This window comes from Parus major, chromosome Z, assembly GCF_001522545.3.
Source record: "Parus major isolate Abel chromosome Z, Parus_major1.1, whole genome shotgun sequence".
Lineage (NCBI taxonomy): Eukaryota > Metazoa > Chordata > Aves > Passeriformes > Paridae > Parus > Parus major.
The window spans coordinates 17,014,293-17,031,863 of NC_031799.1; the positions used below are offsets into that span (position 1 = coordinate 17,014,293).

At 39.8% G+C, this 17,571-nt stretch overlaps 1 long non-coding RNA gene across 1 annotated transcript; it reads left to right on the forward strand.

Moving 5' to 3' along the window:
* The first annotated feature begins 248 nt into the window (after window positions 1–248).
* Window positions 249–15,536, forward strand: LOC117243722. The gene is made up of 3 exons (XR_004495565.1): window positions 249–2,672; window positions 2,830–2,895; window positions 15,117–15,536. It is a non-coding gene; the product is annotated as an uncharacterized LOC117243722 (long non-coding RNA).
* The last annotated feature ends 2,035 nt before the right edge of the window (window positions 15,537–17,571 follow it).

Consider the following 17,571-nt stretch of genomic DNA (forward strand, 5'->3'; position numbering starts at 1 on the left):
ACAAAGAATATCATAATTATGAAATTGCTAGGAAGAAAAAAAATATTTAAGTAAACAAATAGAGAGTTACAGTTTTACCATAAAGTGGCTTTGCTGACAAGAGAAATAGATCAAGATGGTCTTGACAAGCAGGATGTTAACTGCACAAACTTTTTCTGTGTTCATATATATCTCTTAATAGTAGAGTGGGATCATTTTTCCCACATTTCATGGAGAATCTGATTTACAGGTTGAAAAGAAGATGAGTTCTTTTAAACTGCACAACATTTAAACAAAATCTTTTGGTATTCTACATCAGGTTTTCTGTTTACATAGAACTATCTCCAACTCTTCTTTATCTTCTATAGGTTTTTTATTTCACCGGATTTACTTCATTACTTCTTTCTTCAAAACAGATCTTTTCTCCCCTACACCCTAGATTATAAAGAGAAATAATTAAAGATGGAGAGAGGGAAATGAAAGGTTTTGATGTCACATATTCAGTTTTTCTAGCTTATAATTTTATTGATACCCCTTAGAATGTAGCTAGAGTCTCTTGAACAGTGATTTGTCAGGCTTTGTTTGACAAGTGGCAAAAAGCCCTGTTTCTACCGATGTCCAAATAAAACCTCTTCCAGAATCAAATGGTTAGTGCTCTGAATTGTCATATAGAAAATGCACAGCCTCTAAATAATTTCAGAATGTATGTAGATTCAATGGGAAACAGGACAAGAAGGAAATCAAAAGGGATCTCATCCCTGTTTGCTTTTTCCTTTTGACCCATTTCGTGCTCCATCTGATCATATAAGTCAGTACAGCAGTGCATCCTCTCTGCTCCCATGCCAGCCTACACATGGGAGTAGGCACTCAAGAAATAGATGCCTAGGCAGTTTGGACCCAAGGTGAATCCCACACAGCAGACTCAGGTCTACTTTTATCTTTGAACCAGTAAGACTGAAGTTTTTGTCAGTCACATAACTATTTTCCCCACACTCTGAGTTGCTGGAACTAGTGTGGCCTGGAGAACAAATACAAAAAGGAAGATTTGCTGCAATGTTCACAAACTAAAGAAAAGCTGGTATTAGTGTAAATTCTGAACAGTACATTTGCAGGAGGTTAGGCAATTGCTGACTTCCTTGGAAATATGTCTGTAGTTCCTGTTTCACAAATGTCCCACAGAAAAAGAAATGCACTCATATTGGCCAAAGAGCCGGGGGGAAAGTGTGGGTCCTGCTTGGTTTATGTTGAGCATGGAAAGCTGTTTACAAGGATATAAACTGAAGATGTTTCCAGTAATGCTGCCCTCTCAGCTAGCAATTGCAGAGCCCCAGACCTCACTGGAGCTCTCTTGCAGGATCCTGCTTAATGCGCTGGCCTAGCCACTTTCTAAGCTCTGTTTGTAAATTCTCTGTTACAATATCAGGGGTGCACAGCAGACACTACATTTTGAGAGGAATACTGTTTTATAAGCAAGACCATATCATTGCTTCTGGTCAGTTTCTGGGCTCATGTTTTAGAGCACTAGCTGAAGGATGTCAGAATAGAGCAACACTGCCTATCATTTCATATTATGCCAAAAACAAACCCATTGATATGAAAAAGGTCTGTGTACTCTGTGAACTATTTTTTAGAGATGTACCATACACAGGCCTTCAAAAGGTCAATAGAGGGGAGCAGGGGAGGCTGTTTACTTTGACCCTGTCTGAATGATATTTTTTCTTAGGAAACCTTTTATCCAACAACTTTTTCTGTGACCATAAAGGATATTGTGAGTATTGTATGTTTGTATTAAGGCAATGAATAGAGTTGCCCCAGTATGTTTATAAAGTGCTCATCACTCATCCTCTCTTCTCTAAAATGCTTCTGTGTGATTGAAGACAAGATACAGAAATGTTTGATCCACTGCTAGTGAAGGGTTGACTGAATAAGAAAAAAAAGTCAAGCATACACAAATATAAAGTGCTCAGGGAGATGGCTTTATTCATATTATATTAAATCCATATTTTGCTATAATTCTGGAGACTGTGACTTATCAACAAATGTGGAATATTTTCTTTTCTTGGTAAAAATAACACTGGAAAATTAAATTACATTCTTCTTCCTACTTCCTTGAAAGAAATGTCAATTTTTCTATAACACATTTCAGTCATGCATAACATATCTACCCAGTTATTCCTATCAATAACCTTTCACATATTTGGGATGGACCATCATGTCCTTCAAAGTTTCCTTCTAAATGATGATCTCATAAGCAGAAAATCTCATGTGTTCTGGTGTATTCTGATATCAACACATAGGATAAGGAGCTATTACCTGAAACCAACAGACAAGTACAACTTTTCTATATTTACTTATCAAACTCTTTGCTCACCTAACATGTTTCTATGGTCTTAGACTGTGAGCTTTGTGAGACTTGGGCTGTTTCATGCTACTCACTTGGCTCATTGCATTATGGCTGAGTCCTGTTAGGGTTCTGAAACAAAGAGAAATAGAGATGGAGACAAAAGAAGTTGTTGCCTCTGCTGGCTGAACTTTGATGTCAGATAAGGACAATTTCAGGAGAAAGAATAAAGTGCTGGTATGTTTCTGCACAGGTCCAACAACCTGACAGACTATACAACCATGAGTCCTCTACCAGGAGGACTTTCTTCACCTGTTGCTGCTGGGGCTATAATATCCCAGCACTAAAGAAGGTATGTTTTTTGGAAATACAGACTGAAAATGCTTGAAGAATAACATATTTTGGGGCATAGTGGTTTTATCTGGAATTTTGAATGCACATGCCTTGTCTAAAGCCTTTGACCTCTTTATTTGATCCTAATCTGATGCCGTTGTATCCTTTCCTGGCAGGGAAACTGTTTACCGCCTCAAAGGACAAGATAGATTGTTGCTGTATGAAGTCAAGAGGATAACTCGGTATTTCCCTTCATTCACAGTTTTAGAACTTTCCCTTTGTGGTTTCTATATGCTTTAGTCTCCATGTACAGTTATTCCTGTTAAAGTTCAGTTTTTACTTTATAGGGTTTTCTAATATGGATGGTAAAATATAGATTCTACAACAAAATTTAAGTCCATAATGGAATGGTTAGGTTTTATACATCTAAAAAAACCAAAGCCTGAATCTGTAATGATTCATCCACTGTAGTACACACTTCCAAAACAGAGATGGAAAGAGGGAGTAATTAGGTGATGACTAATGGAGACTAATGATTTTGCTTCTACAAAATGAGAAGACATTTTTAATATCATCTTATTTTCAGATTGACTTTACACATTTACACCTTGTCAGCTGAAGTTTTCCATGGAATGAAGTACACATTGAAAATCAGTTGAGAGGTCTACTTGAGGTACAGAGGTGCTTATTTCTAAGGGAATTTTAGGTGAGCAGAGAAATAACCATTAATAAATCAAATTCCATAGAATGTTTCCAAACACTAAGGTTAAAATAACAAAAAAGTCTATTTATGAACTTGAAGATAACCAGGAACAACAGTGTAGAGAGGAGTTAACCACTTTTATTGACCTCCAAAGAAGCTTTAAAATGAGATCCTAACAATCATTATTTAAATGTCAGTGCTATTTACTAATTTGATTAAACCTTATATGAGAAGTGATTCTGTAAATGTGTACACATTCTTCTATGGCTGACATTTCACAAGAGAGCCTGGAACAGGCAATGGTTTGGGGGAATGCAATTTCTTTCCTGTTGTTTAAAGTAAAATTTGCAGGGCTAGAGACTTTGAGGGGAGAACAAGCCCCAGTGTTTTCAGCGGAGCTTGGGGATGGCATTTGAACTGCTATACATCCTGCTTCTAAAGACATGTTACTGTCGCGCTTCAAACAGGTGAAGGGAGCTCATGAAGCACACAAACCTTGGGATTTGCACTGCTGTTTCCTCTTCTTTTTCATATGAACAAGATTTACTTCTCAGCGTGGTCAGATCAGTGAAACCTCAACATCACTGCAGCACCTGCCTAAGAAGTAAGGCAGTTCTAAGGAGATACTACCCATAGGACACACAAAACAGAAGTTATTTTAAGTCAGGCACATTGGCAGAAGCACTTTCTGAATGTTTACTGCAGAAGGTGCAGCCATGGAAAGAATTAGGGAATTAGGGAAATTAGGGAAAGTTCAGGAAAATTTCATCAAACGTACCTTCTGAAGACAAGAAATGAAACAACAAAAAGGACAAAAAGGACTGTGAGGTAATGAGTACTGTAAAAATACACAGAAAATACAGGCTCAGTGACGGAGCAAACTGGTCACCTCACTCATGTGCCATGTTTCTACTATTTTTGCTTCACATACAAGCTAAGATAAAGAAAATCACTTTGCACCTAGAACGGAATACACTGTCTTAAGGCCAGTTTGAGCCTTTAATCCATGAGATCTTGGCTTTCTCCCAAAGCAGAATGAAACATTAACTAAAGAAACTTTGAAATTGTTGATGAAATTGAGTCATTTTCTAGCCAACCTTGCCGCCCTTAATCCCTGTGACAAGAGCAGGCAAAATGCTTATGAATGCTACAAGAGATTGTGTCTAGGTGATCAGAGAGCCAGGAATGCTTAATGAATAGCTTGTCTGACCCAAGTGTAAAACAAGGGAGGGTTTTAATGAAAAGTTACCTGCACGTGCTCCTCTCCTCTTGCCTTTGATGTCTGCATGATATGTTGCTTCATTTGAGGTACCCGCCAAGACGGGCTGTTTTTGAAGGCTTCAGCAGAAGAGGTATCCCACAGTGAAACACACAACAGATAAGGTAGCCTGGTGTTTCTGGGACTCTACCACACTGACGACTTTTGTGTGGAATGGACAGTTGGGAGAAACTCTGCAAACAGACCCAGGAGATACATAGAGCCACTGAGCATGCGAGGATGATGTTAGGAAGCCTAAGCCTAAGTGGGCTTGAAATTGGTGAAAGAGGTCAGGGGTAACATGAAAGATTTCTGCAGGTATTTCAGCAGTAAAAGATCTGGAGAAGCATGGGCCCACTGCTGAACATGGCAAGGAATCCGGAGAGAATAAACACAGAACAATCCAAGGTGGTAATGGTCTTTTCCACTTGGTCTTTGTTGAAAAAACCTTCCGTCAGCAATTCATGAAAACAGTGGGAGATCCCAGAGCAAGGAAGATGTACCCATGCTGAAGGGTCAGGTTAGAGAACACTTCCAGACACTGGAAGTATACAAGTCATGAAATCTCAAGGGATGCTTTCAAAACTGCTGAGGTAGCTGCTCAGTGTAACTGCAAGGACTTTCTTGCTTATGTTGGAAATATCATGACAATTGGAGTCATTCCTGTGGGGTGAGAGAAAGCAAACCTCAGTTCTCAGGAAAGACAGGAAAGAAAATCTGGGGAAATACAGGACAGTTAGACTTACTTTGATCACTATGAAAGTGATAGAGCAGATAATCCTGGAAACAATTTCCAGTTGCATGAAAGACCATATACTGATTGTGTGTAGTCAGCATGGATTTACAACATGGAACTTGTCTAAGTAGCCTGACAGCCCTCTAAAATGAGGCTGGTTTGGTGTATGAAGGGAGAACAGTGGATGGGTGCTGTTTACCTTGACTTTAGTAAGGCCTTTGACACTTTCTTGTGCGACAGCCTCATAGAGAAGCTGAGAAAACACAGGCTGAGTAACTTAATTGTGAAATGGACAAAAAGTTGCCTGAATTTCGGGCTTCAAATGGTTGCCCTCAGCAATATAAAATGTAACTAAGGGCCAGTCTTCAGTAGGGGTCCTCTGCTGAGGTTGATCACACCACAAATATCAAAGTAAAACCATGGGAGTCTGGTCTATAGGCCAACATTTAAGTTAGGCTGAGCAGTACCATGCCAGCGTTTCCCCCTGAGAAAGGGGCATGTAAATAGTTCTGTTCATAGAAGGTTGTAGTTCTAGAAGGTTCCCCAGTTCTTCCCCCGATCGGTTGTGCTTTGGTACCAACTTTTGCACATTCCAAATCCCTGCTTCCTATTGGACCTTCACCCTCAGGTTCTATCCTTTAGCATACTCTATAAATATATCCTCCCTACCCCATTTTAGGGTGTTTGGACATGTCCCATATTGTGATTTGGCTTTTACTGTTTGTTATTTTTCTCATTAAACCCTTTTGCTTTTCAGACTACTCCATTAACCTGTCCTTTTATTTAATGCAAGCCTTTGGCCGACGTGGTCCTGACGTGGCAGCAGGTCAGCCACAGTCCTCAGCAGTTAGTACTTGACTAATACTGTTTAACATTTTCATAAGTGGCATGGGATATGGGGTGTGTGCACCCTCCACAAGTTGGCACATGGGAGGAGAGGTTGATACACACCACATGGTAGGGCTGACATTCAGTGTATCTCCACAGACTGGAGAAACTGACAGTGGGAAACCTCATGAAATACAGCAAGGGATATGCAAAGTCCCATACCTGGTGAGGAAAACCCCTGTGCACCAAAACAGACTGGAGGACAACCACCTGGAAAGTAACTGGCAGAAAAAGACCTGGGTATCCTGGTGAATAGGAGATGAATATGATCCAGCAATGAAACTTTGTGGCAAAGACAGCCAACACCATGCCTGACTGCAGTAGAAAGAGCCTTGCCAACACTACTGGCCACTGGTGAGATACATCTGGAGCACTGTGTCCAGTCCAGTGTAAGAGACATGTGGACATACTGGAATGTGTCCAGTAAAGGCTGTGAAGATGACTGCAGTAGGAATATTTGATACAAAAGAAGAGGCTGAGACAACAGGGATTTGTCAGCTGGGAGAAGAGAAGCCTCAGGGAAATTTATCGAGATGCATAAATACCTGAAAAGATGTAGTAAAGAGCAGAGAGAAAGGTTCTTATCATTTATCACAGGTTTCAGTGACAGGATTAGAGGCAATGGACACAAATGGAAGTACAGGATATTCCAATCAAATAAAAGAAAAAAAGCTTTTTACTCTAAGGCTAATCAAGCACTGGAAGAAGTTGCCCAAAGAGGCTGTGGACTCCTTATGCCTGAAGGTGTTAAAACCTGGCTGGACACAGTCCTGAATTCACTCTACTTTAAACAGGAGGGTTATACTAGATGACCTCCAAAGGCACCTTCAGCCATTCTGTGACTTCACACAATCAGCTGAAAGATGAATAACCCTTGAGTGATTCCTCTTCCCATTAAAACTGCTTCACACCTTTGCATCTTCCACTGTTTTAAGAAAGATATGAAAATATTATTTCTTGAACCAGATGCAAGTGATCTTGATCCTGGGGAAGTGGGGAGTAGTATGTGTAGGAAGGCATCAGGAGCTTTCAGTTCTGTTCATTTAGCCTTTTTGCTGTCTACTTAGTCCACTTTAAATTCAGTGGCCTTGACTCTTTCAAAGAACAGATCTTTTTTCTAAAATAGAATGGGATTTTAAATATTTCAGATCCTATAATCTGGTGATATATATAATGGAAGTACTTTGATTCTCTTATTAAGGTGGCTGCAAATAAGAGAACTATGTAGATTATTTAATTTTTTAAAGAAGTGTTAATTTGGTGCTTTGGAGCAGAGGAGCACTCTCAAAGCAGATAATTAGGACTTCTCACTATGACCCCTTGCTTAGAGATGTGAACCAGTTTCAGCTTTAGAAGAAAAGGATTATGAAAACTATCATTTCAGAGGTAGAATGAAGTCTAGATGTATTGCCTATGATCACTCTAGTTTCTAAAAGTCCTTCTTTTTGGAAAATAAGCCTTGCTGCACACAACGAAGTCATACTTGATGAATACCAATACAAGAAAATACAGAGGACTTTTCATTTCATTAACTAGTTTCCCAGCTGCCTAGTCTTCACCAGATTATTTCTATTAAGGCTGATGATGCATGTCAGAATAACTCCTGAACTTTAAAAAATTGAGAAGACACACCTGGCAACCAAACTCTGTAAATTTAAAAAGGGTTCAAATGGTGAGCTGTTATTTTAAAGTCTGGCTACTCCTACTCCAGAAATGCAGATCTAGTGCCAAAAGATAATGATTAAAATGTTAGATGTCAAAAAAATACATGATTTAACAATCACACTTAGAGGAAATAATGGACACACATATTCCTTTAACCTCACCCAGATTCAGAATCCCACTTTGGGACCTACTTTGACAAATGCAATCAACACATATTTAATGTAGCAATGTCTTTCTCTATTTATTAATTCAACCTAGCTATATTCAAATTGCAAAATTTTTCCCTGAATAAATGCAGAAATTTCTAGTATTTCATGAGGCTGGAGTTGATTTGCTTCCCCTCAGGCTGGCTGCAGTTTTATACTTTATTATACTATGCTATGTTATTTTAGAGACACGGCAGAATAGGTCAAGTTGAAATAATTATTGACAAAAAAGACAGGAATTTAAATTTTGATACTGTTCATCTTCCATGCAGTGACATTTCAGAGGTAAAGATCTGTGAGAGAATATCTTTAGGATGGTCTAATAATTAGCAAAAGCATATCCTTAAATAAACCCTTTTTCTTATTAAAAGTGTTCCCTCATAATGCAGCCTTTGGGAAAAAACAGAGTATCTCTACAATTCTCATTTAACAGCTCACCAAGACATGAAAAGAAAGGTTTCAAGGGTGAAAAATATTTGCAAAATATTGTGTTTAAAGTGGGAGAAGAAATCAGGTGGATCACACTCACTAGGATATTTTCAGGAAAGAAAAGGTGTAATCCAAATACAGATGTTCTCTTCTTTGTTAGGATGACTTGCAATTATAGAACCAGCTTGGAGACAGCATCTTTCTCTGAGGGATGTTTTTGGGGGGTCAGGATGCTCTCCTCTTGCAGGTGAAATGGGCACCTCATGAGGCCACCAAGCACAGAAAAGGACTTGTGTGGGCAATCTCTTAGAAACTGAAATGGTCATCCTGGCTACATGAATGTCCCATCTCTCAGAGAGCTGGGTGAGGAACTGGTACAAACTGACAGGGGGAAGAATGCAGAACAACTGAAGATAGTCAGAGCTTTGCTTTTGAAGACAGAAAGAAAGGAGGGGGGAAAGGTTGCCATTGTGTCAGATGTCCAGCTTGTATTCCTACCAGGCTTCATGCTGTATGCTTAAACTCTTAAAGAAAAACATAAAATAGAGTAAGCCATCACCTTTTTTTCTTGATGCTGCTCAATCAACTTGTGATATACTTAGTTTCCTTCTCCCAAGTATGTCCCTAAGTCATACAGATTCCAGATTCAGTTCATCTCATTCTTGCTTTCAAGTGTTCCTGTAACAGCAGATCAGCACACCTGACTCTGAAGCAGAATCTGCTTGAAAAGGTGTTTTCCCATCATGCTTCTGAGGTTACCACTAGCACTCCAGCATAATTATAGCATCATGGAGGTGACTTTGTTTTCTGCTCTGCATTTTCCTCTTCTACTGCAGAGCAGGTGGATATGGCCACCTCTGTAGCTTTGGGATTTTGTGCTTCTTCAATTGATGTCTGCTCAGCATGGCAGGGTCAACCAGACCTTGCACAGCAGCAGCTGATGTAATCTTCCAAAATGAAGGGTTTGAAATAGCTGTATATGCGGAAAAAGTACACTTCAAAAGGCCCCCATACAAGCCAGAAGGCTGGATTGGTTTTATGATGGGAGCAACACCAGCTTCCCAAGAAGGACCTATCCCTTAAGACACTGGCTGCTCAGGCACATAAAATTCTGGGTACTCTGTAATCAGGGGTTCCCAGCTTTCTTGACATTGCACACTGCAGATGCAGCCTGTCATCATCCCTCATCCCTCAGTGGGGAGCTGCCTGTCACAGCCCAGGCCTTCCAGCCCTGGCAGCATTCTCCACCACTGAAGTCAATGAAATTGCAGGCTTTCATCACCTCTGAATGAGGGGGGACTGTCAGGTACACAAGTTGGTTGAGAATGTGGCACATTTCACGCACATCCCTTGCATGGCTAAGCACTGCCTATCCACTGAGAAGTGAATTGGCAGCATCTGTCAACCATTGCACTGCAAACAAAAAGACAGATGCAGTTTGCAAATGGTACAGAAGGGTTTTACAAATGCCTGCATTTTAAACATCTAACCTGCTTTTATCAGAATCTGTAAATAGGAATAGAACCTGCTAAATAGGATATGGTGTGTAAGCATACCCTGGACCCTAGAGCAGGAAGATTTCAACCTCAATTTTTTTAAAAGTCACCTCTTTCTGAACAATATCAATAATTTCAAATAAACAAATAAAAACTTCCAAACTACATGTATTTATTTACAAAGGGAGAAAAAAAAGTTTGCTTCAAAATCTTTTTTGCAACTACTGAAAATTCCAGACTAAATTGTTTGGCTAGAGGTTAGGCCATTAATACACTCAAAAAACTGCAATTATCACTCATCTACCACCACCTACCAGTTGGGAGCCAGTTGGAAAGGGTTTAACATGAATATAAATGAGGAGGGAGGGATGTGTGAGAATGAGATTGTGTGGCATATTTGGGGGAATTTTTTTTTACTTCTTTCCGGACATATTTCAGTTTACATAAATATTTGAGGGCTGGATCAGACAGGATTTGCAGCATAATAGTATTAGGAATGCCTTTGTAAAAACTGTGATATGTTTTAAATTAGTCTCTGAGGAAGGGGAGGGCAAATGAGGCTTTCTCAATACATACATTCAGTCACCATCTAATTATTACAGACCAGAATGATGGGTTTCCCCACCATTTTATCCTCTTTTTCTTGGTCTCCCCTCCCTCTCTGTGATTTGATTGGAAAGTGGATTATGATTAGATGAGTGACACTACCTGACATTGCTTGCAGAAAGGAAGATGCTTGCCGAAGGACAGGGCTAGGCTGTGCACATGGGATGTTATGTTATGTTACAAACAGCCTCTTGCTGACCTCCTGATTTGGCCTCGGAGGGTTAAAGCTGCCTTTTGGTGCCTGAGTGTGCTTGCCTCACCTGGTAAATGTCCCTAGAAAGGCAGGAGAACCCACCCTCAGCTCAGGCTTCTTCCTGGAGGAGCAGACGGGAGGCTCTCCCAGGCAGTGCCTGGTGGACACAGTGGTCTGGGAGCCTGCCCAGCAATGAGAAAGCTTTTCTGCACTTTCAAGTACCTAAATTTCCAAGTGGGCAAGGTATTTGAGGAAAAGCACTTGAGGGTAGCAGGAAGTAGAGCAAGTTACTTGGAGCAGAAAGCTGTAAGGGTGAGACCTGCAGAGTCTTGAAAAAACAAAATATCCATTTTTATCTTACTTTCTCTATGTAGCTCTGGACCAGCTCTTCAGAAATCAGTAGATATATTCTGGATTTAGACGGGATTGAGAAATATAACAATCTGACCATGGTTCTTTAAAAAACTTTTTCTGAGAGTTGCTCAGATTTCCTCCAGCTCAATAGCGCCAGGGTAAAACAGTTTTTCAGATACCTTCTGTTGAATATGAAACACTTTTATTTAAAGTGTTTTTAAAATAAGGGCATTTTCGCTAAATGAAAGAGAGGTGAAGTGAAAGAGGCTGGTGCTGAGCAAAGCAGGAAAGGGCTTCACAGTGAGATTTGATTGTTTACATTCAATGAAAGGAAAAGTCTTATTTAGAGTGCTCAGATTTAATCTCAGTGCAGATTAAAATGGTTCTATTGTGTTCTGCTGGGCTGTTTGGAAAGGTGAACTGAGGCTTTCGTAGGACCGTACCATTGCAGTATATACATGAGATTTACATGCAGTCACGTCAGACAGTCACACAAAAGTGCCAAGCCGAGGCTTCCTGGCTTAAGCTCTGCTAACATGGTCTTTCACATTTTGAGTTTCTACCCAGTATTGTAAATAACCTCTAAAATCCTGGTGGGTCTGTCTGGTCATTTCCCGAGCTTCCTGTTTCTCCTGCCTGCCTGCACAAGTTGGTTATACAGCTCTGTGGCTGTAGTTACGCTTTGGGGGGAATCTGCAGCAGGTTATTGCGAGCACACTCGATCCTCCTCCTCTACAGAGCAATTAGGCAGCGCTCCCAGCCTCCAGCAGAAATAGACTTCACAGGGAGAGCGGAGGTGCCTCGCCCTAAAGTTCAACCATAAACACATGCTGAGCTAGTGCAACAGAGTTAACTCAAAAACAGAAGGACTCAGGGTTTAACTCCTAATGAAACTGAAATAAGCTGGTTACTGCTCTTCCACTGCAATTTTGTGCATACATATATGACAAAAGGGGAGGCCTTAAAGCAGGAGAGGGAGAGAGATGTATCATTTAGCAACCCAGTAAACCCAGCAGACTCTTGGGGGAGAGGCAACTTGTTAACAAACCATGCTAGATATCAAATCTCTGTTTACAGTGAATTGTCTACACTGTGAAGTTTGTTAGGGAAAGGACACCTTAACCCAGGGCAGGCAATTAATGATTCTTTGCACTGTTGGAAACAATGTCTGCTTTCTTACACTCAAAGCGACAAGCTAGGAGTTCTGCCCCTGGTTCAGATGGCCCTTCTCTGCGTCTCAGAGGTCTCTTTTAACTTAAACAAAGAGTTTATCTCATCACATCATGAGGATATCAGCATCCAGAACCTTGTGAGGATTGAAATATTAAAAATATGGTTTGAAAACAAAAGCAAAATAAAGTGGTGTGGATCATCTGTGTGCAAATTGATAGATTAAAGGCAGTCAGATACTGTGGCAGAAGGGACAACCCCTCAGACAGACAGACAAAACATTAAGAAGTGATCTTTCACACTTGTGAGCAGCCAGCCCTCTGATGACCAGAAACTGTTTAACATACTGTGAGAAGATGATAGTATACATTCAAGGCTTGGATTTTCTCAGACAAAGCATGTGAGCTCTCTGTGGCTGCATCTGCCTTGGCTGTCTCTGATGAACCCTCTACGATGTCGACAGCCAAAACTCAGTTTATTTCACACCAGTGAGTGCAGATCACAGCAGAACTCTTCTTTGAACATATTTTGGATCTTAAGACTTTTTAATGCCTAGAATTCCTTATGTAGGTATGTATGTACTTGTTTGTTTATTTTTATCATGGAGCACAGCACCATGAATTCTTTCAGCACCATTATGGTTTTGTCTAGAGCACACAGCAACAAACCAGCTGCTTCAGAGAGGACTAGGCCTGTCCTTGTAGACTAGGACACAACACTCCTTAGTGACCAACAAATCTTTTCTCAGTGGTGAAAAAGAAAAGAGAAAGAAAACTGTTGTCTTTTCCCTGGCATTTCAGGTATATTTTTCCCCCTTAAAAAAACCTTTAAAAGAAGGAACAAGGCCAGGAAACAGTGCAATTCTAAATTATCATATTTTATGCTGGTGGAAATGCAGTCAGCAGTTGATAGAAAAGCGAGTGACAGAGTTATAAGGAATGCCAAGCCCAAAGTGAACCTGAGTGGTAAAAATCTGCAAAAAAATCTGAAAACCACACCAACAGTCTGAAACATTATTAGCTGTATGGTGAAAGTCTACACCTGCAACCACAGGGAAGTCTAATTTAAACATCTGAAACTTGCAGTTCTAGTCAGTATTCATCTAGTGCTCTGTGAGCATTTGTTGTTTATTTAGTTTAAGCTCAGCTGTGACTTCCAGGATGGTGCATGGGTCAGGTCTGCACATCACCCCTGGTTTCCCTTGCCTCTGCATCCCATCAGAAGAGGTCACATCAAGCAAGACCTCACAAAGACAACTAAAGCACCAAGTTGCTGGGGCCTGATTGCATCCAGCAGAGGGGCAGATGCAGGGCCAAGGGGATTTCTCCTGACTGCCTGCCAGTGTCTTGGGTGAACAATAAAATCATTGAAGTGGGGAGGGAGGAGCCTCACAGCTGCTGGGCTGACTCAGTCCATAATGAGCATTCCCTGCCCTTTTTATAAGCTTGTCTGATCTTCAGCCCAGCATCAAGAAGTTCCTCACACATTCTGCCTCAGCTATGCATTTTTGCCCTGTTTTGGTTCTCTTTCCACATGTGCTGTGAATATATAAACACATTTCTCAAGCATTTTCACATCAAGTGAAATCTGAGAGAAAATATATATTAAAACTTAATTTCACTTAAAAAAGTGAAAAGACTTTAAGACAGACTCCATTTGAAACCTACCACAAGTTGATTAGGTGGGAGGATCCTATAGATGAGATTGGCATCTGATGCTCCAAGTGGCCCAAGATACAAGCAGTGAAAGTTTGACCTCGGCCAAGAAAGCTAGAAGGAAGGCAGAATTTCTTTTAGTTAGTCCTAGATGGAAAATTTTTTATTTCCTTTTCCCAACCAGGACTGATTCTCACAATATCTCTGTGGCATCTATGAATCCTTGTTTGTCCCTGACATTTCCAGCTGTGTCAATGTGGGAAGTTCCTGGGGAAATTCCCTCCTTGTGCTTGTGCTTTGAACAGTCCTAGGTTGTAGAAAACAGCCATGCAAAAATAAAAGCATGATAAATTTTCTCTTTCATGCATTTTCTTTTTCAGATTTAGTTTTTTTTTATATATACTTCCTCCCATATTTTTGTTTGTTTGTTTTACTTTTCTTATATTTTTGTTATAAATGGCAAAATATATTTACTCACATGTTTTGGTATATTTGCTGCTGCTAGCCACATTCCTCCCTTCCCATTGAGAGATAACACCCACTTCCATGCTCTTCCTGTATCTGGAAAGCCCCACAGATGTTCGCTTTGCAAAACCATACTCTGTTCCAGCAGCAGAATGCTGCTACTTTGACAGTCATTTATTAAAATAACCTGGGAAAGCCAACACACATTGAGAGCACTGCAGAAGCAGGGAAATAAACCTCTGCAGAGATGTAAATGCTTTCATTATGATGAAATAGACTGTGAGGCTAATTTATCTGAACACTGTTGTGCTTTTGAGTACTCAAAGAACAACACTTTTCAGTTCACTTTCATGTGACTTAAAAAAAAGTAAGTAAAGGCAAATGAAAATACTCCAGTTTGCTCAAAGTTGCACTTAAAATATCAGAAAACCCAGCCAGAGCCCTGGTTTCTCAGTATTCAAAGTCAAGATAAAGGTGTCAAACTGCAAGTATAGAAATCTAAGAGTGGGCAAGAGAAACTATACAGCAATTACTGGGCCTGTGTAGTCATGATGAGTAACTATTTGACGCAGGTGTGAACCAGAAGCCCCTGTCAGACCTCTCACCCTTTCTTTCCCCCTCCATCCCCTTCTTTCCCAGGGCTGTGTTGGGTCAAGGCTGGAGTGGATCTTCCTTCCTGAACTGGGTTTGGTGTGACCAAGAAAGCAGTGATCTCTGAGGAGCAGGACAAGCCACCATCTTCTCTCTTCTTGGGTTAAACCCTCACAAGGATTTCTCTGAGATTTTGGTACCATCTAAATTGAACTTCAGCCTTGAAATTATTCTGGGTTCAGAGTCCCATGGCAGATGTAAGATCCTAACAGACAGCAGTCAACTGGAAACGAAAAATGGCTCAAAATGCTTGATTAAAATATGTATCACGGAAATGCTGCAAATATGAACCTTGCCATTGGATTACTTAATCAGACAGCCCAGAGAGGGTCATTTTGCTTTGGAGATAAACACAAGGTGGCATGGCATCTGATGAGTTCAGACATATCTGCACATAATAAAAAGTGGTCAGACACCAAAGCTGTCTTATCTGTTTTCTTAAAAATTCTTCATTTCTGTACTCTATTCAATTTCTTACCTAGTTTGTAAAATGGTGATAATCTTTATCTCAGCATTATGATTATAATGTTAAATGTGAAGCTGAAACACTTTTAATTGTTAGGCAAGAAGATTGGGTAACAAGATAAAATGCTTTGCACATCTAAACTCTGATGGGCCATGCAAGCAAACAGCAAAACCAGGAGGAGCTTTCATGGTTTAGAACCTCTGCTTCACAGTGAAAGACAGTGAGCACAGAAGTATTTGTCCACAACTCCAATTAATATGCAGCGTGCAGAATTAACTGTAGGAATGCGAAGATCTCTTCTTTTGGTGAGTCATGTCTGAGTATTTTTACCTGGGGTAAAAAATCACACCTGGGGTACGATTGCTGTTACAAAACCCAGTCATAACAAACCTTCAGTACTGCCAAGTACCACCTGGGAAACAGAGGCTCAACAGAGGCACACAAAGAAAGCAGATTTATTTATCCTGTGTGTCCTTTCATCCTTTTCTTTTATAAAATTAAGCATTTCTGTTAACAAAAGAGCAAGAAGATCTCACAACTTACACTACAATAGAATAAGCTTACTTTAAAATAAAGCATGTGACACTGCACAAAAACATAGGGTTTATTTATCTCAGTGATACCTCAGCTATGTGTAGAGTTCCAGAAGCTTAAATACCGAGGTATTATAATATTCTGTAGTAATATGGCATTCACTTGAGCTATTATACTCTACCAAAAAATATAAAATATAAAAAGATACCTTAATTTCACTATTGACATGTCTGCTTTGGAATCAGTCCCTGCTCTGGAAAGTAATTTAAAATAGAGTGGGAGAGGGGATGAAGAATTTTATCTTTCATTTTGCTCATGGAGGTGAGTTGATTTGGCTCCTAATCCAGAACTCAGGGACTCAAGGCCTTCCCAATGACTTGTTGGAGGTCATCCAAGGAAATTGTCACAGTACTCATGAAAAGCCCACATGTACTGCGGAGAAAAAAGTTTAAAAGGAGAGGAAGAGAAAGACACTTGGCATGCTATATATCCTGCAAACTCCAGAACATCTCACACAAAAATGAGGAATAAGTTTTATATTATACTAAGTTTGTAAAAAGCTTTCAGGGTTCAAGTCAAGGCTTGTATGTAAAACTCTCTTTTCCCTTAATGTTGCAGCCTCTCCCATTATCAGATGAGCAAACAGATGATGATATTTGAGGCAGGATTTGCACAAAACGTTTTTAGATTTAACGGCTTCTCTTCTGGTCATGTCTGATCATGAATTTCAAGTACATACATTACTGTGTAACATCTCAGGCAAATACAAGCACAAGATGTAATTCAACCTTTCTCACGTGGAAGGACCCTGAGCCAAGAAAATGCAGCAAAGTTTGTTGTCTGCATTCTTATTTTTCTTTCCCTGCAAGAAGATATCCTTTATTTTCAGGATAATTTACCCCACTTTGGTAGATAACCAAATCTGTGTTGCAGAAGATTAGCAAAAAACATAATCTGATTCAACCTGAATCCAATGCTCAAGGAAAGGATTACTCTGGAGTGAGAAACAGGGAAAAAATGTAAGCCTTTAATATCAGACAGCTGAGACTTTATGGTTCTCTTATGAGAAACCAGTAATCTTGAAAAATTACACAGATTTCTTGTTTTGCTCCCATATTGTTATTAAGTGGTGAAGTCCTAGATTAGAGAATATCTATAAATAACCTGCTATTGAAGCAGCTGGCAACTATTCCATTGCACTCTGAGTGCATGGCCTTCTTTTACTATGTGATATGCTTTGCAATGCTAAATAACATACAGAAGTTTGTTTAAGAAGTAGCTATATCTCTAAGACAATACTGACCAAAATATAAATAAATTTCACAACACATAGGAGGTTATGAACTAGAATTGAGAAAATACACTTCAGAAGAGTAAGAAAATGAGATTAAAATAAGGGAATCAACCTTTAGGGAATTAAAATATTTAATTTTTGGCTGGTAG